This window comes from Kryptolebias marmoratus, linkage group LG17, assembly GCF_001649575.2.
Source record: "Kryptolebias marmoratus isolate JLee-2015 linkage group LG17, ASM164957v2, whole genome shotgun sequence".
NCBI classification, from domain to species: domain Eukaryota; kingdom Metazoa; phylum Chordata; class Actinopteri; order Cyprinodontiformes; family Rivulidae; genus Kryptolebias; species Kryptolebias marmoratus.
The window spans coordinates 19,151,088-19,178,904 of record NC_051446.1 but is presented as its reverse complement, the minus strand read 5'-3'; the positions used below and the strand labels follow the sequence as shown (position 1 = coordinate 19,178,904).

General features: G+C 39.9%; 1 protein-coding gene across 2 annotated transcripts in view; it reads left to right on the top strand.

The window, feature by feature from the left end:
* The first annotated feature begins 857 nt into the window (after nt 1-857).
* The window catches only part of LOC108249009 (zinc finger MIZ domain-containing protein 1), a 110,330-nt gene continuing 83,370 nt past the window's right edge, over nt 858-27,817 (top strand). The window contains exon 1 of one of the 2 annotated variants that reach the window (XM_017438136.3): nt 858-1,189. The gene's annotated coding sequence lies outside the window, so the exon portion shown is untranslated. The remainder of the gene's footprint in view (nt 1,190-27,817) is intronic. The other variant, XM_017438126.3, reaches the window with a different exon arrangement.

The following is a 27,817-nucleotide window of genomic DNA, read 5'->3' as shown; positions in this document are numbered from 1 at the left end:
ATAATTCATGGATGGCTTACAAGCATGGGACAGGCCACAATCAATGCTTCCTGTCACCTTTTAGCAGGACAAATGGCGCCTATTGTCCCTGCCCATTAACTTTAGACAGCTGGGGTGGATACACAGGGCCAGAAAATCATGGTGGTGGTGAGTAGGGGGGAGGAGAGGATGGGGAAGGGGGGCTCACTGGAGTTCATATTTTCTGTGATTACTTTTAATTCAAAGAACTTCACATCACAGCTCTGAGGAGTCAAGCCACAGCAAGCAGGGCGGCGTGTGTGTCTAACTTCTGACATGGCTGCTTACAAACAGGTCAGAGTGGACGGCAGCAGGTCAATACGAGTATGTGTGTGTGTGCGTGTGTGTGTGTTCTTGTCTACGCGTGGTGGACGAGACCGTGGATGCTGTTTGGTCCAGTCATGGGTCCTTGACGTCAGTGCTGCTCGGCCCAGCCTGCTGCTGCTTGCTGCTGCTGCTGCTACCGATGCCGCCGCTGCTTGCTCTCAAACATGTCTTTGTTATTCCGAGCTTTCCGTCAGAGAGCGGCGACCTGCAAAACACGGAGGGTGGCGCGTGGAGGAGCGCGAGCGCGCCACTGCGCTCGCAGGTGTTTCGTCTCATTGTTTAATTGACGTTACCAAAAAAAATAAAAAATAAAATAAAATAAACACAGATGCTGTATTTGCGGGTATACAATAGGCGTTATTAGGCGCGTGCTTTTATATAAATATGAGAAGACTTCATTGTAAATGATAAAAAGGCAAATAAAACGATTAATGTGGCTCATTAAAGTTCGTGTTTCCGGTGCGGAGACTCGGTCGATACCACTGCCGAACTTTGAGCTCCACAGTCCGGTTCCGTTAGCCACCGGGGGCGGCGGGAGGGGGCTCCCTGTTTCCCCCCCCCCGACGGCTCTTCCGTGACACATTTTGTCAGCAGCCACCGAGCATGGGTCCCTTCGGTAATAGAATAGCCAATGTAATTTGACACTTCAACTTACTGCGCTCTCTCCGAGTCTATTCAGTTACTCACCCGCTGACGCTGAGCCCGTTCTCTGCAGCCGCGAGAGCTGGAAGCTATTTCATTTTATTTCATTTTATTCTATTTAAAGAAAGGGGGAAAAAAAGAACAACAAGAGGCGATTTTTTTTTTTTTACCGAGGACTTTCTGCGGCTTCCCAAACCCCCCGGTAAGTGTGGCTGCAAACTTGCTTCATATTTTGTCGCGCCTTGGGTTTTCTGTTTCCACTTTTTTTTTTTTTTTTAGCTCAGATTTGCTGTTTCCCCAACAATAGAGAGTGAGCGCTGGAAGCGGAGCCGGATCCGGCGTGAATAGACCTTTTTATTATTGTTATTATTGTTGTTGGTAACATTCAGATTGGAGCCGCGCTGCCGTCGGGGCTGCTCGGAGCAGGTTGAGCTCCTCGGTTTGTAGTAACAGATGCCGCGTTGGTCTCGCACGTAACGCGTTTTACTTTTGTTTGTTTGTTTTAATCTTTTTGCTTGGGTGTGCTTTTGTGTGTGCACGAGTCGGCTCTTGATTTGTTTGTTTATTTATTTCATTAAAACCTTCAGTTTCAAATGTGCACAAAGCACATGGGTTGGTGTCGGAGCTGAGCCGTGGAATCAAGGCGCAGAGTAACTGTGGCCGAACGGTCTCTGCAGTGCGCGGATCAGACCCTGAATGTCACCTTAAATCTCTGAAACTTTGATAACAGACACTATTAAGAAGAAAAAAGCTGTTATCTCAGTCCCTGTGCTTATCGTGCTGCTGGAGGTCATTACTGGATTTTGCAAGTTGACTCCCCAAATTCCTTAATTTGGAGCCATTTGAGGATTGAGGAGAGCCTGTTTTATACTTGCTCTACATCTGTCCAAAGAAGCAACAAAAAAAAAAAGTAAGCTGTAGACTCTGCTCCCTGCTCTACTTCCTAACCATTCCTGTCATGTATACATGCACTTTATTCCTGTTTTTGAAAGTCTCACTTTTTTGGTGCAAACAAACATCCGCGCAGATGTTTCTCTTCTCCTTTTATTGAAGTGTCCAGAAGAGCTTTTCCTGTTTTTGTTAGAAGTTGAGCTTCTGCAGCATGGCAGTTTTTGGACCCAGCTGCTGACTTCTCAGGCAAAACATCTGTAGGGCTGCAAGTTATCGAGCATCCTCAGTTGCTTGTTTACGTTTCTGTTGTGCAATTTGAGATGCTATTATGTGATCTTTTGATTTGCCTTTTGATTGAACACTGACTGCTTGTGTGAGGAAACTTAAAACTTCCACTGGTTTTAGAAAATTAAGTAGGCTGCGGTGTCAGACAGAGGAGGGTTTTCTATCCCCCTTCCCCTCCTTCCCAGTTATACCCCACCTCCGTGGGGCCCCAGGTTGCGCTCCTGAATAACCATAGGGCAGACCCCACCAGGCTGACCTTCTTCTATTCAAGTTGAGGATGTTGAAACACCAGCCGTCAAACAAAAGACACATTGAAACAGAGATCTGCAACCCAGCACGTGTGTCTGGGTGCTGAAGTAGACCATTTATTAACTCTCAGTGTCCCACTGACCAATGAAAACCATCAGCGGGCAACAGCAATGAACAAAACTGCAAAAGCACAAGCTGAAACGAATCACAGAAATACATGGTAGCATTTAATTTACAATCAGACCTTGTGTCTTTTTCAGACTAAAGCGCTTTTTTTTCTTGTCTGGACTGGAGCCCAGCTGGGGGCTCTGCATGTGGGCCGACAATGGCAACACGTTGTCGGTGCGGGACGGAGGTTTTCCGCTCTCGCCTTTCCACCCACCTGACGGGGTGAGAGCACAGGCGGAAGCTGGAAATGGCTGTGCCACATGGGAAATTATTCAACTCTGACATCAGAGAGGACACACAAGAGGCCTCATTACCTCCAGAAGCACTGCTGGCCAGCCCGTAAGGAAACTGCGAGCTGGTGTGGCTCGACTTATTGTAGCTGCTCAAAATATTCTTTGTTTTGTGTGAACGTCTTCCAAAGGCGCAATGAAGCACACAGCAGCGTCTCATAATCAAAAATGTTTAGAGATAAACACCTTTTTTTTTGCAAAACATGACTTTGATCTTCATTATAAGAGCACAATTAAATCTTGTTCCAAAGGTTTGCAGCCTCTGCATTTCTTTTTGTTGTTCTGAACCAACAACTTGTGCTTAAGTAGCTGGCAAGCTGGGCTGTGAGCTTGCTCTATAATATCATAATGTTATTGATTCGGCTTGGGAATTCCACTCGTGGTGAGCAGCTCCTGTACACGGAGGGTTCTCTTAAAGCACTTTAACAGGAAGAAGTCTGCTCTTCTTTTGCGGTCAGAGGCTGTGGGAGGTTTGTGTAGGTTTTGCTCAAGGTCCTTTTTGTGTTGTCTTTGCTTAACAGAATAAATTCATGGAATGATTCACTCTGCCGGTAAGGCTATTTTCAAAGAGCGCAGGGCAAGTGTGCAGAAAGTGCTTCACTGTGCAACTGTAGCTGTTAAATGTGGAGGTTTATCTTTGTGTCAAAGAGCATTTTCGCTTTCAATTATATTATTGTCATGCTCCTCTTGAGCCAGTAAAGCTTTGTAAAGTTGCCAGTTGATTGTTCTACTAGGAGTCGGATGTCATTACAGTTTATATACCTCTACTTTATCGTTTGCAGACATAATTATTTTGCAAATAAAGTCTAAACACGAAAAACTGATACCAGTATTCGAAATGAAATTAACTATTCCAACTTAAAGCTCCTTGTGAAACCACCAAATTCTGCCACCTGATTTTATTTGTGCAAATTCCACTTTAATCTGGATTCCCCCCCCCCCCTCATTTGAAGTTTGAATACAAGCAAAGCGATGTGATTGACAGTCTCCAGGATGTTTTGGCTGTTCAGTCTTTCACAGTCAGTCTGTGAGACTCTCTGCTGTGTGAGAGCTTTGTAGTGAGCGCGACCAGCTTGTGACCCCTTAAAAATGGTAACACTTTGCCACGAGTTGCCTGTGAGTTTCAGCTTTAACTCTAGTGTGTTTTGTTTGACTGTTCAGTACTTTACAGGAAAGCTAAAGGAGATGAAAAAAAGCATCAGCGTGAATGACTGTAGCTGTGAAAAAAAGCCTTTTCTAACTTTTTTTGTAATCCCTTTTTCCTCTGAAACTTTCAAATGTAGTTTGACGTTTTAGTTAAGAAATACTGACCAGCAACTGAAGTGCAAAGCATTTAAAAACAGCTTTTCTTTGACAAGCAGTAGTATTAAATCAAAACACTATTGATATTAGAGATTTCTCTTCAAATATTGTATTGTAACACTGTGGCACTACTTTAGTAAACAATCTAAATACTTGTTCCAGCTCTCAGAATTGGCTGTACATCATCCCACCCCATATTTTTCCCCCATCTGCCAATTCTGAATTCCTCATGTGTGTGTTTGTGATGATTTGCGACACTCTGTGACACGCAGCTGCAGTAACATGTATGGGGCAGATATCCACCAAGTGGAGTTTTTCTTTTTTTTTTTTTGGTTTTGTTTTATGGTGGAGGGAATGGTCAGACTGTACCTGTCAGCCTCACTGTTGACTGTTAATATGAAGCTTCTATTTTCAAAACACATCTCAGAGAAAGAGAATCTGCCTGCTTTTTTCTTTTTTTTTTGCTTTTTTTTTGCTTTCGTGCAGGAGGGAGATACAAAGCTGAGCGAGGGATGGGAGAGGTGCCGGGAGTGACGCCAGACCACACATCATTTAATCATGTTAGAGTGTGCAACCACTTTGTGCATATTTTTGGTTGCATTGGTGATTGGAGTTGTTATTATACCAACTGAGCTTAGACAGAGAGAAAGCTGGGATGGTGGCTTGATGCATGTGAAGAAAAAAATGTGTTCTGGATTACTTAGAAGTTATATATTGACTAAACTATTGTAGCTCAATTTTGATATTTGATGCTGAAAAGAGCTTTAGGACCACTCAAATGTTCAGCCTGTGGATGGATGACCAAAGTGCGTATTTGCGTTGGATTTCAACTTGTTCTTTTGGCCTAATCCCACTGTTGACTTGCCTGCTACGTACTGAGTGTGTTATTTTTTTGCTCTTTTTAGGAAGCCCCTCACTGCATAATCTCACTTAATCTAATCTATCCCACTCTATAATAGACTAGAATTTATAGAAAAAGCTTTAGTGTAGATCCATACCAAAGAGACCGACGTGCCGGTTGCCTCCCCAGCCCCTCTGGCAAAGCTCTTGTGAAAATGCAAGTGACCTCTGCGCCCCTTGTTAGTCTGAACAATGGGCCTGCCTCCTCTTACAGCTGCAGCCACGCTGGAGGGGAAGTTCGCAAGAACATAAACACACGTCTACTCATTAGTAGTTTTACATACTGTACATTTGGATTCATCACAGACATAGAATATAAAGTGTGTTTAGGATTCACTGACTGAAGTTATTTGAACTTGGAGATGTTGTAGACAATGGATAACTGATTTATTTATAAAGCGCAATTGCAGAACTTTTCTTTTCAAGGTTTAGACAACTGATGGAAAGACGCAAAAAGCTCTTGGCCTGTTGCAGCGATTGTTTTTTTCATGTTAGTGAGAAAAAAAAACTATAAAAATGAATATTTTCAGCCCTAACATCTACAGTTATGCATAATTTGAGTAAAGTTAGTGTTCATATCTGGATGACATGGAAGCTGAGCACGAAGCTACATTAAAATGCAATTAAAATTTGCTAATACGTTGTTTACATGTTTGATGTTGTCAGCAGGGATCTTTGAATTTAAATCAGTTAGAATTAGAGTGCAACATTGTGAAAATATGGGGTAAAAAAAATAAGATCCAATCTGTGAGCCTTAATCCAGGATGGATATAATTGGAGCTTTCTAGGCCCCCCAGCAGTCGCAGGCTCATGCATGTTGAATGTGACATGCTGTGAAAAACATACACAGATGATGACACAGAGCATCACTGCAGCCTTAAGTGTAAATGAAAGGCTCTGAATCATGAATAACATCCGGCATCTCCAAAGTCCCAGCTTTTATAAATTAAACAAGGTCCAACCCTGAAGGGTTGTCAAATTTGGCAGCTTGTGATAGTGTTGCATAGCAGACATATTTTCCTCATAAACTGCAGCAGACTAAGAAACCAGCAGCTACTCTCAGGACTTGAAATTGTATCAAAAGTTTTAGTATCAAAACAGGGCGCAAAATAATACTTCCCAGTGACCTGCGTTTGTTGATGGAGGATGTTTACTTATTTTTGGGGGGGTAATCCATACCTCTGATGAGTAATGAAGGCGATTCTGAGCAAGTGTTGGACTAACATTCAACAGAGCCTGTGGGGGTTCATATCTCATTGTTCTCTGACAGGGAAAATTAACTGGGATTTACTAATACACAGGGAGCCTCCTTCCCCCATTCTTTCTGGCTCTCAAAGAAAAGGTCTGAGGGTAATCTCTTTCCCAAGCACCCCACCCTCTCTCCTCCGTTCCCAAATACAAATGTCAGATGCTTGCAAGTTTGCTGTCGAGATGTAAAACACAAGTAGACACAATCCCCAACATGTTGTGCTGCTTCTCAATCATCTGTTGCCATATGTCGACATGCGGGAGGCCTTACATTGAAATGCTTTTCACCTGTTCTCTTTTGTGTAGTTGTGTGAAAGTTTTAGTTTGGTAGTCTGTCTCTGGCATTATGTGATCCACTGTTTGGTTCACTTTAATGGCTGTCTGAGGGGAATTTTATTATCTGTTCCAGCCCACAAGTGTCCACCAGGGCCTTCCATCGCTAAATACACAATAAGGACCATCAGTATAATGAGAAGTAGAAAAAAAACCCTCCAAAACAAAACAATAACATAAAAAAATATATATTTGTGGAAATAATGTGTTAGAAAATTTGCTGTTGTCCACATTTGTACAATTTATCACTCATGGACTGCAAGGATGCAGTGAATACATAATTTCCTGTTGAGAAAAGACTCAAACTTTTTTCTTTTAAGCAGCTAGTTTAGAGACCAGTGCATTAACACCAACTGTTGGACTGGGGTGTGAAACTGCTGATTGAGTTGAACAATGTGTTGCTGCTCATCCCAAAACAGCATGACTACAAGATTCCAACAACTCTGTGCGAGAGAAAGTGGAAACCATGTTGAAGCTTTGCAACTTCAACAACAATGACCTTTTGGTTCCTAAACACAGTCTGTTAACATTTAATTGGAGGTTTAAAAACAAAAACTTTTGTTTCTGCTTCCTTTACAGATAAAAAAGACAAACAGATCTAAAAAGAGTTGAGCTATTGGAACTTGAGAGCATTGGTGTACTTACTGTGGTTGTATTATTTGTAACCCTAAGCATGTATGGAAATCCAGCTCATTCTTCATCCAGACATTGGACTTCTGCCAGATGTGCTACATTAAAGCAAACACTTTTATTATAGATGACTGGAGTGTAAACAGGCAGAGACCTCATGCTGACAACAGTGTTAATATGAGGAGTTTAAGGCATAACAAGCAACCCACAAACACTCGTTTATTCTTCTATCAGCTGTCACAACTTCTAAACTCAGCTGAAACATTGATCAAACACAGAGCCTACTGTAATGTCTAATTCATCAGCAAATACTGTCTAAAACCCTTGAGAACCTTCATAAAATGCACTGTTCTGACCAAAATTAGACATTCTGGTTCTTTCCTGGGATAATGAGCAACTCGTGTTCATTACTTTCATGATTAGTGCAATTTCAGACACAAAAATAACTTTTCATGTTGATTTCCTGATTAGCTGTCGATTTGAAATAATTTCCTGCACCCACCTTATGCTGCACTTAAATCTATTCATTTATTAAACTGTTCTCTTCAATTGCTTAATTGTTGAGTCTATAAAATTGGTGTAAACAAAAAAAAGATGGCTTACTCAAGTTGCCAGAGGTGATATCTTCAATGTGCCTATTATTTTATCTGACAGTCCCACACCCAATGATATTAATTTGACAATTTTTCAAGCAGTAAAATCCTCTCATGTGTGAAGATTTTCACAGCTGTTGATCAGCGTCTGAATTGGCTAATCCTGTCAGCATCTGTTTAGTGGATTTCTCATTTCTCAGTTATCTGCAGAGCTTTACCTGCATTATTTATTTGACAAGATTTTGTCTCTTTTGTGACCTAATCTGACTCTTTTCATCTCGCTCAAAGGGGAAAAAAACCTGTCTTTACTGATGATAAAGTGTAGACAGCACTGACATCCCACCCATAGCTTTGCGTGTCAGCTTACACTGTACCCTCACGCTAACCCAGTGTCTGTGTGCGGTCGGTTACCCAGGTGCAAGGCATGCATCACAGACTGAGGGTGATACACGGACATGACTCCTTTGGGCAGTGATATAAAGCCATACTCATTAGCACTAAACAGTGTGAAATACATTAACCCTTAAAGCCATTTTTCACATATTTTGAGTGTGGGGTTCTGTGGAAAATTATAAACAATTAATATCTTATCTGTTGTAGATAGCTCTTTGAATGATTAAACCATCCTTTTAATATCCAAGTGATGGGTTTTGGATCACATCATCAATTGTTATGCATTTAGAACTACGTTCACACATCAGAGCTTAATGCTCAATTCCAAGTTTTTGCTGAGCTCTGATTCTTTTTGTGTGGCTGTTCACATTATAATTTAAATGCGACCACAATCAGATTGCAGACTGAACAGTCTGGCTGTGAAGTGACTTGCATGAACAGAAGAAGACGTGATGTCACACGCAGCATGCTTATGGATGCTACACATATCAGTGTGTAAGCATCAGTTCAGAAGTTGTTGTGCAGTTGGAGATAACTACATTTATATCTGCCATGCTTGTTTTTCGTTCAATGTTTACATTTGATCTTGCCGCTTCATGTCTACTCCGTCACAGAATTGCACTTCTGAAACGAGTGTTACGTACTAATGAGTAGAGGAGAGAAACAAACTTAAGTATTGATATGAGCAGATACCAATGTTGGTATCGATAGTATCAATATCTGAATCAGTCCACTCACCCCTACTTCAATGACAAACATCAGATATGTATCCGATTTAGTACAACATATGAAGGTGACCTGATTTGAAAAAAACTTGATTTGTGATGTTCAGATTGTGATAAAAAATTAAATATGGATCACTTATGGGCAAAAAAGTTGGATTTTTAATTTTGCCCTTTTTGTACGCTTATTGTTTTTTTCTATGATTAGGATAAACAGGGCTTGCAAAAAAAGCTTTGTTAACATCACTTAAACTGTAGTAGAAACTCTTTTTCCAAATTGAATCCATTATATGATTGTTTTTTTACTTCTATTTTCTAAGGCAGACACTATCTCATCAAAAGTTTTCTAATATTTCAATGACAATGGAGATCTCTTTAACACATTTATGTAAATCCATTACCTTAAAACCCACTAAGAAAGTACACTGGCAGTTGAGGCCGTGGTATTTCATCATATGAACATTTAAGTATCCACACGACTTGCTTATTGAAACCATGGCTTGTAGCCACATCTGCTGTTATCCTGAGGCTGACTTTAAATAACTCTTCTGTAAACATGTTGTGTCCGTTTCCTTGTGTTGCCCTGTCCTGGTGGATGGCAGGCTTTTCCATCCTCAGCAACAGCTTCCGGAAATGAAGAGTAACTCCAGCAGAGAGAAATTTTCGCACTAATGGCTTATATTATAATGGCAACTACTGTCGCTGATGAAACTAATTAATTGGGCAGTGTTTTATGATGTAAACACACACTGAAGCACATATGCGGACAGACTTGCACAACTATTTATAGTTGCTGATTGCATAAGCTTGTTTCGTTAACAACGGGGTGTTCTCACTTTGTCAGTATCAAACAGAGAAAAGCTGTAACTGACCAGATTAGCTTTACATGACACACATATATATTACACCCCTGCTCCTTCTTGGCAAACGGTGTGTGGCCCAACGGGTCCCACGGTTTGGAAAAATGTTGACAGTAGACGCTATTTTTGACCATCTGCTCTAAAAGGAGGGCATGTTTGAGTCACAGACGCTGTGGTGCAAGGCTGCACCCGTGATGTGCCTGGCATGTGAAGGGAGGGAGGAGAGGGATGGCTTACCCGAGGGCCCAGCATCCTTCGTGTCACCATAGATGTGTGCAGTGTGTGTGCCTGGTTTCACTAATGTGGGTTACGTTAGCATGAAGGACGATGGAGGAGGAGGAGAAAGAGGAGGAGGAAAAGGAGGAGGAGGGGGGGATCTTTCACATTTTGGATGAAGAACAAGAGAGAAAATAATGGTGTGCTTGACTCAGGATGTAAACATCATCTGAGAGATGAAACAATCTTAGGTCAAAAAATGTCTTAACAAAAATGCAACGTTTCACACCACTACTGTTTTCTTTTGTGTGTTAGTGTGTCTGTGTGTGTGAAAGAGTGTGTGTGTTATTTGTGAGATAGGAATGCAAAACCTAATCTGGGTTGACCACAAGTGGGAAAGAGGGGGAGGCATGGTGGGTCTTTTTTTGAAGAATTAGTACTATGTGTTACTACTTTTCACAGAGTTTATAACTCTTTTCTTTGGACAGAGAAGTTCTGCAGCATCACATATTTTAGAAGATATTTTTTCCTCTTCTTTATGCTTTTCATGGTTTTATTGACTTTTTGAAAATTCTTCACATTTTTTTGTATTTTTACGTATTTTTAGCGCTGATAATTTTCCTGAATATTATTTTTCTTTTTTGAACACATGCTTTGACTTGGCCACTTTGTTTTTTCGACTTGCCTTTGTTTCAATTTTCACATCATTGTTGATTTATTTGTTTATTGTTATCACTCTCAAGTCTCAGTTTCAAGTGGGATATGCCAAAAGTAAAAAAAAAAGTACTGCTGAATAGTAAGAAAAAATTGTAGGTCATGCAAATAAATAAAATGACCCGGCATTTTCCAGGAAACTTGTGTAAGCTCCTAGTATTCATTTACTTGGAATTGGTTGCGAGCGGGGCTAACCTGAATCCTTCAAAGCTGTTTTGCCTAACTACTGTTGTAATAAATCATGTGCGAACCAACATCTCCATGTCTTTTTCAGAATAAAAATGTCAACAACCCAAAAGATAAGATATAATAATCCAGCATTACAATATTTATTTTACATCAGTGTGATTAAATAATAATTATTTTCAGAATTGGACATTTAATGTTACTACATCAAACTTTTCATTTAACTCTAAAAGTAGAGTGCTGGTTGACACAAAGTCACAACTGGCTTTTAAAATATTTCCCAGTAGTTATGTCGAACACAGAAATACAGTGCCTTGAAAAAGTATTTTTATACCTTGAACTGCTTCTCAGATTAATGCTCTTCTAGCTGGCCTCTGAGCTTAGTTGGGCAACCATGTCTTGGTTGGTTTGCAGTTGTGCCAAACTTTTTCCAATTTCAGATGATGGATTGAACAGAGCTCTATGAAATGTTGAAAGCTCAGTACATTGTTTTATAACCTAACCCTGCAAAACGTCTCAAAGACTTTATTCTTGACCTGTCTTGAGTGTTCCTTGGTCTTCATGTTTGATCACTAATTTTCTGTACTGAACCTCTGATACATGCAATTCTTCTCAGATTTTTATTTGTAAAAAATCTTGGAAACCATGTATCGTTTTATTTCCAGTGAGCAATTATGTACTACTTTCTGGTGGTTTATCACATTAATATATCATGTGATGGTTTTGGTGCCTCACTTAGAAGCCGAGGCGGCCGTAATAAACATCCTCAGTTTCGGGACCAGGCTGCTTTGTGTAGCATGATAACCACAACAACCTCTCTGCCTTTGATGTTTTTTCCTTTTTTTACTCTTTTTTTTGGTACCAGCTGACGTGAAGGAGTAAATTGAAAAAGCAAATTAGTGGAGGCTGCGTATCCTGCTCCGTCTTTGTGTGCACTTCCTTTGGAGGAGGGAGGTGGAGAAGATCATGTGAGCTGTAATTATATTTATGTTGGGTCCCATTCAATCTGTCACAGTAAATTTTGCCTGACTTGTCATATTGTAAATCATTACAGCGGATTAAATGCTGGTTATGAGCTCAAAAGGCCAGAGAGGTTTTTTTATTTTTACCCCTGTGATGGATTTCTGACAAGCTAGTTGTACATATCATTTGCTATGTGGCGCTTTCTGGGTATTCTCAATAAATTCTAATTGAGAGGAGAGTGAACGAAATGTCATTGATGTTATCTTTAAAGAAAACCCATCTCAAAAAGAGTGGGCAGCCTTCCAGAGGAGGAAGAATGCCTCTGAAGGCCTTTGTGTTTTACAACCTGTCCTCCACTTTTTGTTTTCTTATTTGTTTGGAGTAAAAGATGGTGAGTTTCGACTCGCTTCCTGGCAAGTGCTTTCTTTCAAACTGAGAAAAGGAAAGAGCAGTTTTGATTCATCTCAATCAGCTCCTCAGTGCTAAAGCTGGAGACACCAGTGACTGATGAAAGACTAATCGCTTGTGCGTGCTTTTCATACGCTGGATGTCCAAGCTTGGAAGATGATGGACTGCAGACTTGCTTGTGGCAGCACTTAGCTGACACAGTATCACTCATAAATATTCTAATGATTAGTTTGGTCCCGCATTCGTTAGTGAGTGGCATGAATCGTTACTCCCAAGTCACTAAAAAGATTAGTTCAGAATGAATGAACTTTTCATGCCGATTGCGCTGCCGCTGCTCTCAGACAACAACAGTATTGTTAGGTTCCATTTTACTCCTCCCTCATGAATTTTTAGTAGTTAAATCAACTCACGGCAGCTCGTTGTCACACATGCCACCCCTGAGCACGGCGACTGCATGCAGACCTCTCATGTCTGAGCGTTATTTGTCTTGGAAATCGATTGTTTGGAGAAGCCCTGAATGTTGCATCCCTTGATTTGTGTGTGAATAACATCTACCCAAACAAAGCCTCCGAAATTTGCCTAATGTTCTCTGCAGCAAAATCATGTTTCATTGTTATTTTTGCTGCTGTTTGTACCTGTAGAAACAATCTCATCTTTCATTTTAGAGAGCTTGCTATGTATTTGCTGAGAGACAAAGGCGGACGATAGTGTTTTTGCTCATGTCTGTGTCTGAGCATGTGCACATGATCAGACACAATTTTACAGACATTGAGCTAAAATTTTATGCGGTAGTAGCTGATCATCATCCCCAACAAAATATTTGAGCACAACACATTGTTCAAGATCTTTGCCTAAAACCTTGGCATTATCTGTTGGAGTCAAACCTTCTCGTCTGTTAGGAAAATATCATATAAACCACATAATGGATTTAAGTGAAACTCTCAGAAAGTAATTCTTGGCTGTATATCTACTACTGATTATCTTTTGAAGTCAAACCAATTCAAGATGGCCGCCACAGCTAACCGACATTAGCCTACACAAAAATAGCTATTTTACAAATATTAACCTAAAGTTTGATGTGGTAGTAGCTGACAGTCATTCACAACACATACCCCAAGTGCTAACAGATCGTGCAAGATCACACTAGATATTGCAATATTGGTTGAGATGAGCTTAATATTGTTTTCAAGGATTGACCAAAATGGCTACAACTCAACATAACATGATCTTGGTTTAAAACTCTGGCATGAAAGGCGGTGGGCAAAATGCATTCCTTCAAGCAGTGTTAGGCCTTTAATGTGGATATGACGTTTAAAGATGGGATAAGAAAACAAATTGTTTGGGTTATTATTTTTGCTCTTTATAGAAAGTGTTTCGCACAATAAACAGCCAAGACAACAAGTGAAAGATTCTTTTCCAGAGATGCAGTTTATGATGCATGTGCTGATTTTCTTTGGAATGATCATCAACAATCAGTTTTCATAACATCAGTCAGCTACAGAGTGTCAATTTTCATTTATCGCCACTGTTTGTATTGTCATGTTAATTTACTCTACAAGTCTCGCCACGGTGTGAAATTTTAAGGACAATGAGCATGAGAGCCAAGAAGGCGAGGCTCGAATAAGCCGAGGAGGATATCTGAGAGGAGAAGTCTACACTTTGCTGAACTCCCAAAGCTTCTGTTTTTAATATTTAGCTCCTGTCAGTTAAAATCAAAAAGTTTCTCACTTTCCCTAAAGCTTGCAGAAAGAGAGCGGGAAGCTGCTTCACGGGTGAAAGCCCTTGCACATGAATATTTAATGGTTGCATTTTAACCAGAGTCATAAAATCCAAGAGGATGTGGCTGAAAAGAGAGCAGCGAGGAGTGTGCAAAGTAGGCTACATTGTTTCTTTATAGTCTGAGCTGAGTGCCTGAAAGTCATGTAACTCTTTTCTGGCTACACAGTGAATCAAATATGTGGATCATGTCGGGCTAATTTAAAGCCCCGGCCACGTTTAGCAACGTGTCGAAGCCTGTTTTTGCGAGGTAAGCACCTTGTTCTACAGCGGGATGAAGAAATCTTAGACCTGAAGGGGCTAAATTGAAAATGTTTCATTTTGACACTTCCTCAATGTAATAAGGAAAATGGATTTGATACATTTAATCCATTTGGCTAGCTGACCAGATTCAGAGGTAACATCTATTCAATACGCTTCACTTTTAGGTTAATAGACTTTGAGCCACAAAAGAAGATATGTGTATTTAATAAGCAGCTTCTTTTTCTTCCAGTCTTGTCATGCGTTTTTAAAATTCTGTTTAGCCCTCCGCTGAGCCAGACACACAGCAGACAGACACTGAGCTGATTGTTAAGTTTGATAAAGCTCCAAGTTTCTGTGCAGCACGGCTATTTTGTATATAAGCTTCACTTCACAGAGGTAATCATTTGTCATCCAATATTGAATCAAGTTAAATGAACTCATAAATTGCAATCACTTAACTCAGCTCTACTATTATGCTTTAATATTGCTTTGTGGAAAAGGTCAGCCAGCAGTGGATTGGGTTCCATTTACACAGATAATTCAGCTGCTTTTTTATGAGTCTTTGTAAAGCTCTGGAAAAATCAGCAGCAAAGCAAACTGGCTGCATGGTGCTTAATGGCAGCAGCACAGGATACGCAGCAGCTACTGTTTGTTTTCTCTCCTTGGATATCCTTAATGCAGTGTTTTAAAGCGCATGTGTGGTTGGCAGCTTGCAGATAAACTACAGTGGATGCCCTTATGGGAAACACAATAAAAGGTTTTCCATACTGAAAGGTCCAAAGTGCAGTTGTCCACTCTGCACAGCAACAATGGAGTGCTTGTGCAAATGGAGCCGTGAGTGGCGCTGGCAAGACTGGCAAACTAGCTTATCAGGGGGCAGCGTGCTCAGAGCGGGTGGGGTTGTGGTGGTGGTGGGGGGCAATAGGAAGTAGTTAGATTATGTTTATGTGAATCTGTGTTTTGTTAAGTGGTCCAACCTGTCAGTTCAAGCATGCATAGCCCTTTTTTATTCATTTGTTGTTTGTCTGCATATGAATTTGTTTATGTGATGATGTCAGTCATAAACAAGACAAAGAGCTATTCACACTCTCACTCACATCTAGGGACAATTTAGGGTAGCCAAATAACCTAACATGTATGTGTTTTTGGACTGTGGGAGGAAACTTGAGTGCCCAGTGAAAACCAACACATTCAAGGGGAGAACATGCAAACTCCACACAGCCAGGAGTCGAACCTGCAACCTTCTTGCTGCAACACAATGACCCTAACCTATTTCTCTAACACGCAGCCCAAAAAAAAACATTATGTGTTATGTATTTGTCTTTATAAAAACATACTCTGTGGATCTCTGCTCAACTGACACCCGCATTAATTATCACATAGACCATAATAGGTTGCACTCGGACGTAAATACAATTGGATTTTACTAAAGTTTGTTTTCAAACAGCTGTTATGAACAAATAATAGTGAAGCTTGAAATGAGCAGCTAATGTCAGTTTGTAAATACAGCTTTAGTAATCTGTCCCAACTGATGCTGTCTCAATGTATTACGGCCCAAAAAGGCTCAAAATGTGGCTCAGTGTAGATTAAAAGCAGCTATTGTTCATTAAAGAGTCCCACTTAAAGCCTTTAGTGATACTAAAAGGTCAGTGGAATATTCCTTAAACTGCCTTACCTGGAATAGTACTGAGCAGATGTTAAATGGCTCTAACCAGGCAGGTCTACTGGATAAGCCTTGTGATAACTATCAAAGTGTCAATATTTACATTACTTTGCCTATCGTAGTAATACATTTACTAATGTCTTCCTTTTTCTGGTGTTAATACTGCGACAGCTAAAGGATCCCCACTCATCTCGACAGGGATTTTTAAGAAGCAGTATGTTCTGTAGTAGCACTTATTTTCTCTCTCTCTCTCAGAGCTGTTTGAGGTGTTGGAGGAATGTGTTGTGTGCTCAGATAGTTTACTCACTTGCAAGATAATCTGTAGTGCTTTCGCTGCATTTCCTTTGGGACACAACACTTGGAAAAAAAAGGAAGTCTCAAGGTGCCTGTGTTAGGCTTTAGATGTGACTCTGGGTTGGTAAATATTTAGAGAGCAAACATTTTGATACCAGCAGGGATTATAGTTGGGGGAAACATGTTTTTCTTAGAATGGAAATGTCAGCATATTGCAAGGCTTAATGCTACAATTTTTATTTTAATGTAAAAAAATAAAAAAATATATAACAGCATAAAAAAAAGAATAAAATTTGAATCCCACTGGGGACATTTTTTTTCCAAGTTTAGATCATTTTGAAGTGGCTTCCCCACTGAAGCTCATACTTCTTTCTAAAAACGCATCCAATTTATCAACAGGGATCATAGCCGCCCACAAACAACCAACATATTTGTTCTGCTTCTTCACCTTGTTGGCTTTGTAGAGAGAAGGTGCCAAAGGTGGATGTTAAACATGTCAAGTGCTATCTGCCTCATTTACTTGGCCACTGAATATTCATGGGCCTTTCTGCTGGTGTCAGCCTTCCGCCAGCCACGCAGACAACCGCCAGCAGCCTCTGAAGTCATCAAACAAGCTTCAACCTTCAACAGGCCAATCCTTTCACCCTTCTCAGGAATCTCCACATCACATCTTTATTTGTTTTTGGAAAATGCTGGTGATTATTCCCGAAGCTGACAACCGCTTCCTGTTCTAATTTGTGCGGTGCGCATTAGAAGCGGCGGCTGCTTCTGGCTTTGAGGTTCTCTGTGGGCACCCTGCGAAGAAGAGAAGGAAGACCATCGGAAGGAGAACAGCTCTACAGCTCTTACGTTGTGACCATTTACTCACCCTGACACCTCCAGGGACATGCTCTGACCTCTGCGGGGATCTCGCCCCCTCTTTACTCTCACTTATGTGCTTCCTCTCTGCTCCAAGGAGACCGCACCAAATTCCTTGTGCATTACAAGAGATTTTCGGGAGGCCCCCGTTGCAGCCTGGTCTCGTCTAGACTGCCATGACTGTTGTTTGGCAGCGGTGCCGAGCTGCGGTGTGGGGTCAGGTTGTCTTAGCATGGCAGCAGAGACTGCAGTGGTTGTCTCATTAAATATATGTTTCCTGTTAACATGAAAAGCTCCTGCGCTCTTTCACATGAAAGGCACCCTCTGCAGGCTGCACTCTGTCAGAGCTCAGTTTGCCAACAGGGTTAATGTAAGTGTAAATTAGTGATTTGCAAGGTTTGTGAAATGAACTTTGAGCAGTGTTTGAGAAATTCTGGATATTCTTTCCATAAATAAAAGAAGCAAAGTCACAGCTGGATTTTAGTCCGGACCCATATTGGAATGCAACCATTTATTTCAAACAAAATCTTATAAATTTACTTTGTCTCATTGTTAGTTTGTTTTTGACACCTTTTTCTGCTTGCAGAAGCTGCACCCATCAATGAGTACAGTTACATTGGTCCTTAACCTCTTTAAACTAATGGTACAAATCAATATAATATCCACAGGAAGTCCAGGTACTAAAGTTTCCCAGCAAATCTGTGTACTGTAACAATCAGTCGTTGTGTTGTTGTAATGTTATGGCTCATTGAACATATCAAATCTGAACAAATACTTAGGAAAAATAACAGTAAACTGTAACTTTGACCTGATTTTAAAAGTATTTTCTCCCTTCTAAAATTTGGTAGAGTAGAAGAATAAAGTGAAGTATCAAAAATCCGCTTCTGTGAAGTATTCTTACATTTTGCCCAAGTTCAGTGAATTCTCTTGGAACATTTTGTGTTTTCTGGATTAGTCTGAGGAAACAGTCTGAAGGCTCTAACTCTTGATTGGAAGGTATTTAGCTTCAGCTCGGGGAATTTCATCTCTTGTCATTTCCCTGTTGATTAGTATTGATTGGACAGCCTGAATTGGCCTCTTGAGTGGAAGTTGCATCAAATAATCTTTTTTTCTTCTGTCTGAATCTATTACGAGGGCTGGAGAACGATTGCATCAGTGGCTTTCTGGCCACACAACAGTGAGCTGAAATATATCTTGCAGGGTGTCAAAAGAACACTTATTCTTGCCTCGCTGTTTTACTTCTTAATGAGAGTAGTGGAAAGTTGACCTACTGAATTTATGTGACAAACTTAGCCAAGGGGGGGTGCTAAATGTTGCACTTTTCACGCGGGTGGTTTAAAAAAAAACGCATTACACCTGTGCTGTGTATAGACATGAATCCTTTCTCAAACAAAACGCTGCAGCTTGGCAGGATCCATCCGCTGTGCACGGATAACTTGGTCTGCTGTGCTTCTGCTGCTGCTGCCATTGGGGCAGCTTGAGTGTAATGATGAAATGGAAAAGTTCCAGTGCAGTGAACACTTGCACGCAGGCAGTAATTGGAGACTGCCACCAAAGAACACTGCATTATATACTTTCATTTCTACTCCACAGAGAGACAGACCGCAAAGTTTGATTATGTTTGCTGCTGTTAACCAAATGCCTGCTGCAAAATAGGGAAATGGGAACTTCTATCAGGGAAAGGCTATTTTCAGTCTCCAGATTTTCCTATTAATATGTTTTTTTAGAACAAAATGACATAGGAATGAGTTCGTAAAACACACTCCAGCATGTTGTTCTTTATTTACGAGACCCAAGCGTCATGTATTGGATGATTGAGAGATTACAGATTGTGTTGTATTGTTGGCCGCTTTGCAAGCAAGTGTTTAAGGCTCACGATAGCCTTGTTTAATTAAAATGAGACCTCAGCATTGGTGGTTTTCATTTGCTTCCAGTCTGAGTTGACACCAGGGAATTGGAGTGTCTTCATTGGGAAGCAGATAAATGATTGATAAGAAAAGCAAAGCTGCTTCAAATCCTGCTCTGAGGACATTAATAATGAAGAGCACTTTGAGCGCCTTCAGTGCCATATGGGAGGCAAAAGATTTTATTTAGCCAGGCATGTTTTTTTTTTTCTTTTTATCATTTTGGAAAATGTATTATTTGATCTGTTATTTTAAATATTTTTCTAAAAAGTTTAATTTCCATTACTTTTACAGAAAAGTACATTTTTAAAGACATAATTTTTAAATTTTGCTTCTTCATTATTATTTTTATTGGATGTAAATGGTCATTTAAAAAGTCCACCAAGGAAAGTGGTAAAGATTTACGCAATAATTTAAATGGTTCTTTGTTGTTTGCTTTTTAGTGCTTCATTTCTCATTCAAGTTTTAAAGTCATTTGCTGGGAAAAAACAAAGAAAAAAGTTTCACATTCTTGGGTTACAAAACTGATTACAGTACAATATTAGAAAACCTTGCGATGTGTGATAACACAGATGCACATCTGTAGAAGTCAGAGCAGTCGATGGCTCATAAACATCAGAGCTTTTTTTCAAATTTTGGCCAATATGTATTTTTCATTTAATCACTCCTTAACTTAATACCCTTATAATTAACAACCATCAGAAGAAATTGTACACATAAAAATAATATATAGAAGAGCACTCTCATTAAAACAAAACTAAATTGTGGGCTAAGGTGATCTGGTTGTAGCTGGTTCTGCATCTTTATTTTTCTAGTCTGTAATTAGTTAGGTCTGTACAGGCACGGGCGAAAGCCGATGTTTTTAAAAGTGACTAATAATTTGATAATTAAATTTGTCTGCTTATTAGTCAGTCTATCTCAAGTTAAAACATATTGAAAAAAATGTAAACAATTAGGTTTGATTGTGTTTGATTTGAAGCATTTGCCAAACATACAGTGCAATAAATCTCAATGAAAACACATTTGGAGAAAAAAAAATCACAACACAGAATTTGACACTTAAACGTTCACTGAAGCTTACTATTTAAAAGGTGGGAAATTGGCTCTGGCATGAGTTGATGGATAAAAATATACACTATTCTACAAGTCAGTGTTGGAAACAAGTATGAAAGCCAAGTCTTCATTGTTTCACTGTGGTTTTTCATTGTTGCTTCAATTATTGGGCTTGCGATTCGAAGACACCACTGTTTCTGGGGTTTTCGCTCTCCTTCAGTATTATCTATCTTATTGACCATGGCAAAGATTTGGAAAATTAACTGCCTGAATCATCTTGTTTGTAGTCCAGGCTTTTCTTGTTAATTAAAAATGAAAGACATTGCCATAATGTCTACCTAGTGGCTCATTTGACATGCCTCAGAGAATGAGCAGTTGCCTCACATTATTCCAGTCTTTTGACCAATCAGAGCAGAGTTGCAACAGTAATTAATTAAATTAGGGTTTTTCAATTGCTTGAATTCTGAAAGAACTTGATAAAAACTATTGATGCATTTCAGTGAGGATTTATTTTCCTTATTCCCAATTGTTCAGCAATGACTGGTTCGTTTCTTCCCCAAAGGTTGTGCTCAGGGTGGTGATCAAAGTTTGACTGTTCACTTTTGACTCATGGAAGCCAGAGGTGCCAAACCACATAAAAAGATGTTGGAGTAGGGGAAAAAAGGAAGATGAGGAGATGTTTTTTGGCAGCGTTGTTCCTCTGTGAAAGCGCCTCTCCTGTCTGCAGCACAGATCCTGCTGCCGTGGGTGTCCCTGTCAGGCTCCATGTCATCCTGCAATTGTTCAGTCCAGAAGTCAGGACAGACGTCCATTGTTCTATGCTGAAATATCTGCAGTTACAGCCTGTTCTGCCCAATATCTCTGCCCCTCATGTTTGTAAAATAATGTCATCTCTCAGCAATGATAAGAGCTCGCCACAGTGTCTGCCATATCAACTGTCTCTTTGTGTTTTTGAGATTTTAAACTTTAAGCCTTTAAACTTCTCTAAATAGTATGCTGTCATTTTTTTCGGGAGGCTTGAAATTCCTCTGTTGTAAAGAATTAGCATGAGCTTTGCTATATAAGTATTTCCCCTCCCACTTCAAACCTTAAACAGCTCTCAACAGAAAAGGAAGGCATGCCTCAAAGTGGATCAAAGTAATTCCATCCCCCCACACCCCCCTTCTAAACAGAGCAGCATGTTGACATGGTCCCAGTCACAAGCCTGGTTGTTTGTGAAGGAGTAAAGTAGTGGAGGATGGTTTCGGCTCGTGGGAAAGCATTCTGCCTAGAAAGACGTCCTGACATTTGTTTTCAAAACACTGATTGTGCGGCTTCATGGTAAAGGGCAGCGAGGATCCGTCCAGTGGTATTTCTTTTAAGCAAGGGTGTCGACACAGACTGACTTCTCTTATATTTTTTTTCTTCTTTCATGTGGTTTCATTTTGTAAGCTGCCTAACTTGACACTTTCACTTTGCCACGCTGTCCCCTCAGCCCGGCAACGCTGGGTGTCCAATTCAATGGTAGCTCAGCGTGGCTCCCTGACTTGCTACAGAAAGTTCAGATGAAAAATAAATTATTTTTCTCGGTTTGACACTATGTCACAAATACATGTCTTGACTCCAGAAATGTTTCCTCTTACGTTGAATGAAATAAACATGTTTGACTGTGGGGAGAATGCAGCGGCAAGTGGACATAATTCTTTAGACATGATGATAGAAGACTTATTGAAGCCTTTCAAGGTTGCCAATGAAATTGACTAATATTTTTCTTATAAACATTATGTAACCTGTGGGATATTAGTAAAATAGTAAAAGTGTGCCAAAACTATGTGATACAAATATGTATCTAACACACTTCTCCATGCTCATATTAAAGCTACAGAAATTTTAGATTTCAAAGATACTGAGCTTGGGTTTTGTGAAATAGTTATGTACAAGTAATATCTTGCATGTCTTTGAATGGCCTGAGTTTGGAGCAGTACAACTTGACAAGTTTAACAAGCTAACATTTAATATGAGCAGAACCAAGCCTAAAGTGGATTGCTGTTGTCTTGAAACCAATCCAATTGCAAAATAATTTATATGTGTTTATGCAAATGTAACATTTTAAAGATTTGACTTGTTTTAAGACTAGCAATCCACTCTGGTCTTGACGCAGCTTGAACTAGCCATTAGCTCATCAATCTGCCCAGAATTAAGTCTGTTTTTGTAAACTGACATTGTTCAAAGAGCTATCCACAACTGGTTCATAACTTTTCTGTGGTACCTTACTTATCTGAACTTTCCCTTTAAGTGTACAATTCACTCCACATAACTAATGCAATTGTTTTGAGCTTTTTCATCTTTCTAAATCACCAATGGAAAGGTTAACTGAGATGCTCATTTGATTGAATTCCTAATTTGCTCTTGACTGATGCCGAGTGTGTAAAAACATGCGTCTCTGGTGTATGTAATGGCCTGCCTGACTCTGATGTTTTACTCCAATGACCTGCCAGACATTTCTCAGGTGGCCTTGCCTTCGCTATGACACATGAAGAGATCGCAGATGAGAATCACCTGTCTATGGTGAGCCCTGGGAAGGAGAGCCCATCTCTTCTCACGGCAGGTTGTTGCTGCAGCTATTAAGACTAATAGCAGCAGCCGGTGATAAGCACAGTTAGCTGAATTCATGACCCGAGCGGCCGAAGCGGAGAGATCATTTCCACTTGTGTGTTTTTCTGCTGATGCGTTTAATTTTCATCCTGTCCAGCACTGTGACAAGAGAGAAACCAGAGTGTCAGAAAGGGAGAGCAAAATAGAAATGGAATGATGGAGCCTTGGGTGAAATATTGATTGGTACAACCCAGGGGGAAAGTATTGCAACTGCTAGATATAATTCAAGGCATATAACTTCTTATAGAAGTGATTGCTGAAACTCAAATCCATCCATTTTGAATCACTGCTGTTCTTTAAGGTGAATGCCATGAAAATTTCATTTTCAGTATGTCATATTTTACAAATCCCCTTGGAAGACACGGCCAAACTAAGCTACACTTTAACTTCTGAAAGGGTTGGTTGACTGAAATCGTAAAGTAATGTAATATAGGTAATTTTGACTTAGCTTGATGTTAAAAGGATTAGAAAAATTGTACCAGAAACAGCAGTTGTCAGAATTACAAATCCCAAGTGCATACAATTTAATAGAAATCTAGTCCATATTTCTAGTTTGACCTGGTGTCCTAAAGGTGAAAACCCTCAGTACCTCCCCCCCTTTTTGCACATTACTGTTCCTTTGTAGATCAAGGACAATCAAGTCATCTAAACCGACCTCAGCCTGATTCTTAAGCTGACTTTATGTCTCTGTAATGCCACCTAATTTCCATCTTTGCTTTTGTTAGTATTTTGTTACTAATTTAAATGTAAAAAAAGGAAAAAGATTTTTTCAAATTCTGAAAATTCTGCTTATGATTACAACAACTTGACTTTTTACCTAATTTATGGCACTTAGGTTAAGGTTAGTGGTATTAGAATCTTATTTGTACTTTTGTCAAATTACAGGGACTTCACATTGGACACAAGTTATAAAACACGATGTGGAAATATTATTTAAAACCATGGATGGATGGATGGATGGATGGATGGATGGATGGATGGATGGATGGGATGAGATGAGATGAGATGATTTTGTAATAACTGTAGCTGGTATGCTTGGTATAACTTATACATGGGCAAAATAGAGCCCAAAGCCAGAAGCAGCAGAAGCAATCTAGACTGTCACAAAGCACCTTCTAATAAATCAATGAAATTCAGCTCTTTGTTAATGAATCTTGAAGCAGTTTAAACTAAACCTCTTGAAAACCTTGTTTCAGACATTTTAAGTTTAAGTAGGCCTCAAGTTTTATTTGCCGGGTTAGTAAGGTCAGTGGCTAAGTCTTTTAAAAGAGAAAAGCTTCTCTCCAAATGCATCTTACTCAGATATGTAAAAAGTTTGTCAAATGTCAGGTTATAGTCAGTACTTTGAAAATACCAAAAAGATATTGGTGTATTAAAGATGAAAATAACAATATGTTCATATTTCTATTCAATGTGTGGTCCTACTCTACTCCTTTATGTGGCTTCTGGAAAAGGGTTACCCACTTCTGATGTAACTAGAAATTTTAATTGATCAAAGAGAATCAGTTTAGTTGAAGTGACTCGTTAATGAAAGATGATTGCCTTGACAAGTTGTTAAAATCATTATCTTTGTCTCCACATTTACACACATATTTCCCAGTAAAACCAAAGGTTTATCAAGCCTCTTATGCTCTGCCACCACACAGCGTGGCTGGTATTATCCGATTTCCTGGAGATCACTGGTGGATGCCTTCGAAACACTTGTGATCCTGTTTCTCCCTCTGAGTCGCTGCATGTAGAGTGGCCCACTTAATGCATTGTAATGGTTGACCATTATTTACACAGGGGATAAACAAAGAGAAGCAAGGAATTGATGGTGTAATCCACTCTTGGAGTCATTAGGCATTGAGATGGAGGAGCTGGTGGATGCAGCCTCCTCCTTATGCCTCTCGAGTCGAGCAGCTAATGGAAATGGGACTCATTAAGACACCTTATACTCCGATGCAACCGAGATCATGAGGAATTGCTAATTGATTGTCGTTAGCGTTCTCGCAATGAGACGCTCTGCCTGTTTTCTCATTTGTTAGGCACGGCTTTGTTTTCTTCCCGCCGTCTCCTTCACTTCATTATTGATGCTCTTGTTTTTCCTTTTTCTTTGGCCGTTTTGCCTCAAGACTCTCTATCGAGTCAACCTAAATGCTGTTATACCTGATTAGCTGCAACAACCAAAACCATAAAGGGTAACAGATGTATGTTTTTGTTTCCACTTTTGTGCCAAATCTGTCTAATATACTATAGTTAGAAGGTAGCAATGTTTTTAAAAGTCACTATTCTTGCCAGGATTATGATTGTATGTGCAAGAAATACTCAAGTTCAAAGAATATATTAAGGCACAAATGTAGGAAATAGGCTTTAGCCAGCATAGTCATGGTTGAATGGTGTAGAGAGACGGGTTTCTGTGATGCCTATTGGATCTGGAAATTCCTTCAGCTTTCCTCTGGAACCAGCAGATTGTGTTCATCTCAGCCTTTAATCATTTTCCCCTCCCAGTAGTAATGTGTTCTCTTTTTACTCCCTGGATTCCTCTGTGTATACATCAGCTACCCCCCTTCTTTTCTTTTCCCTTATTACGAGACAGAGGAGCCAATAATAAGGGGGAGAGATGAAGAATGGGGTTGAAAATGCAAATACAGGTTATTTCTTTGGACTTATCAGAGTTCATTACACCCTCTACTTTGCTGCTTGTTGAAAGGAGCTGCTTGTTTCTCTGCATTTGCTCGTCTTCATTACTTTATGGTAAACTCTCCTTAGAATTCTAGCTAGTAAAATAGTAAAAAAAATAAATTGATAAATACAAAAAAATCCAGGTGACCAAATAGGAATATCTTGCTGCTGGGCACAAAATTTGCTTTGCAGATGAAGCCGGGCAGAGAAGGGAAGGAAAGGGGCATCGTTTTTATGTCTGCGGTCAGACGGTGCAGCTTTTCTTTGCTTCAGCGCTCTGCCAGCAGTCTATATACCTCTATCTCTATCTCCCTCGTGGGAGTTGCTACCACCTTCTCGCTCTGATAGGGAAGCACTGGAAACAAAGGAAGAAAAATACAAGCACCCTCTTGGGCTGCTCTCGCTTTTGAAACGAGATATACTATAGAGAGAAGAGTAGGAGGAGAAACAATATTGAAGCCATCAATTCATGCAGGACTCATGAGCATAAGCTCCCTCTTCGGAACTAGAAAAACACAGTAATTTAAAGCAAAACTCTGCTTTTTATACGATTTGTGTCCTCTTTTCATGATTTGGACTGCCACTTCTATCAGAAATAATAACACTGAATGAAATAACCATCTGTTCCAGGGCGTGTTATTATTCTCAATTGGAAGGAAAACCTACTTTGGATCATTTCAATTCATGTGTTCAGTCAATCTCCAAAACAAACCGCTGATGCTAGAGGGCAAACACGCTGCAAAGTCATGCACAGCAGGAAGTAAATTACCTGCATTTGCATAAATAAAAGGTGTAATTGGTGGTTGCTGTGATGCGGCTCTGGTGGCACACAACATGTATACAACTGCACCTTTTTGCACTTGAGTGCCTTAGTGTATTGTGGCACGATGTATGTGTGTGTGATGCTCCACATACAGTAATTACAGCAGCAGTGGTTAACTAGGCGCCCAGATTTGTGTTAATCAGTTGAGAGTGAAGATTGGGGAGCTAACTGCCGAGTTTCATGCCCTCTAAATGTATTACGGTGGAAACCATTATCTGTTAGCTTGTAATCATCTCTACAGCTCTGCAGTGATGTACTTTATGTGCTTGTGACTGTCTAATGGATTCAGTCCATATGTCTGTATATATAATCTTTGTTTAACTGCATTGTTGGATAGCAAAGTTTTCTTGATAGTTTATCAATTCATCTGATTTCTGTTAAATGTACAGATTTCCGAAGATTTCTGATTAATTAAGTAATTTGGTCTTCTCGTGCTTGGCAATAAACTGTACAAAAGTCTGTTTACATCTTTTTGCATCATTGGGTATGTCAAAGGAACATCTTCACCATCATCCTTGTGTTAGCTAGTTGTATGCTTTAAGGGCTTTGTGCCTTTTTCGTTTCTTTTTTGTTATAAGAGAGTTTACAAATTAAGTAGTTGCAGAGGTCCAGACAGGCAAAGTCTGGCAAATCCTCAATGCATAGGGTGTCTTTCGTACAAAAAAAGCTAAACAAACAAATAAAAACAGACATTTTTTGATGTACCTATACCTCATTTTTTCTTCTGAGTATCGTGTCTATTTAAAAAGTTCTCCAAATGTACATGAGAGCTTCATACAATTTTTGTCCAGGAATAATAGCAACACGTCCAACACATCTTCTTGCTGTCCTAAAGGGCAGCATAAAAAGTCACAATGACATTTGCGCACAGGATCTATGACTTTTTTCACTTCCTACCAGAACAAGATTGAACAAAAACAACTTGACTGTTATTCCTTTCTTTGTCATTTTACCATTTCTCCTTTAAGCTCAAACACTTTGCTGGATACGTCTGTAAAGCAGGGATGCGTATCTTGTTTGATTTTGCATATCTTGAGCATATCAACAACACGAAGCAGCCATTAGGAGGTGTGATTTTTACGCTTCCTTTCATGTGACGAGAGAGCGTATTGATTTAGTCTCAGTTATCCAAATCCCAAGAGTTACTTTTTTTTTAAAAACACAAAAATAGACAACCTTTTCTAACTTTTACGAAAAGGTAGAACTGCAAGGGAGGTCAAAAATTTCACAGCTGTTTATTTTGTGGCACATGTTTTCGAATCCTGCTATATTTACTAGTTAAAATGCTAACTGAGCCCACTGGGTATAATGGTCCCTGTGAGTCGGCCGATTGGATGGACACCCTATGGCTTTGGAGAGCTCTCCCCACAGCGCTGAGAGCAGAGCCAGGTAAAAGTTTCTCCCCGGGTGTCCCTCTCATGCCATTATCCAAGCTTGGAGGGTGACGTCCATTTCTCCTCCCCCTCTGGCTCACCGGCTGGATTCAGGGCCACTTTGCACAGAGTTCCATGCAGCCAGCAAAAATCTGCTGCTGGCTAAGTAGGAATGAGCTTGTCCAGCTTTGGTG